The 979-nt window shown below is 37.1% G+C and overlaps 1 non-coding gene across 1 annotated transcript; it reads right to left on the bottom strand.

The window, feature by feature from the left end:
• Positions 1-612: 612 nt before the first annotated feature.
• Positions 613-695, bottom strand: TRNAL-UAA. The gene has a single exon. It is a non-coding gene; the product is annotated as a tRNA-Leu (tRNA).
• Positions 696-979: the final 284 nt, after the last annotated feature.

Raw genomic sequence — 979 nt, 5'->3', positions numbered from 1 at the left:
AGAATTGTACACAGTATTCAAGGTGCGGTCTCGCCATGGAGCGATACAGAGGCATTATGACATTTTACATTTTATTCACCATTCCCTTTCTAATAATTCCCAACATTCTGTTTGCTTTTTTGACTGCCGTAGCACACTGAACTGATGATTTCAATGTGTTATCCACTATGACGCCTAGATCTCTTTCTTGGGTTGTAGCACCTAATATGGAACCTAACATTGTGTAACTATAGCATGGGTTATTTTCCCCTATATGCATCACCTTGCACTTATCCACATTAAATTTCATCTGCCATTTTGATGACCAATTTTCCAGTCTTACAAGGTCTTCCTGCAATTTATCACAATCTGCTTGCGATTTAACTACTCTGAACAATTTTGTATCATCTGCAAATTTGATTATCTCACTCGTCGTATTTCTTTCCAGATCATTTATAAATATATTGAAAAGTAAGGGTCCCAATACAGATCCCTGAGGCACTCCACTGCCCACTCCCTTCCACTGAGAAAATTGTCCATTTAATCCTACTCTCTGTTTCTTGTCTTTTAGCTAATTTGCAATCCACGAAAGGACATCACCACCTATCCCATGACTTTTTACTTTTAAAACATTACCAGGAGTGGGGTTTGAACCCACACAGACATCTGTCTATTGGATCTTAAGTCCAATGCCTTAACCACTCAGCCATCCTGGTGTACCACATCATAAAAAAGATATAGCTGAACTGGAAAAGGAACAGAGAAGGGCAACCAAGATGATAAAGGAAATGGAACAGGAAATGATAAAAGTCTAAAGAGGTTGGATCTGTTCTGCTTGGAGAAGAGATGACTGAAGGTGGGTTATAATAAAGATCTGCCAAATCATAAGTGAAATAGAACAGGTAAATGTGTATCAATTATTTACTCTTTCAAATTATATAAAAACTAGGGGACACTCCATGAAGTTAGAAAATATTACATTTAAAATAAATCAGAGTAA

The sequence above is a fragment of the Rhinatrema bivittatum genome, chromosome 3, assembly GCF_901001135.1.
Source record: "Rhinatrema bivittatum chromosome 3, aRhiBiv1.1, whole genome shotgun sequence".
NCBI classification, from domain to species: Eukaryota; Metazoa; Chordata; class Amphibia; order Gymnophiona; family Rhinatrematidae; genus Rhinatrema; species Rhinatrema bivittatum.
Note: the sequence above shows the minus strand (reverse complement) of the source record. Positions and strands in the feature narration are given on the sequence as shown.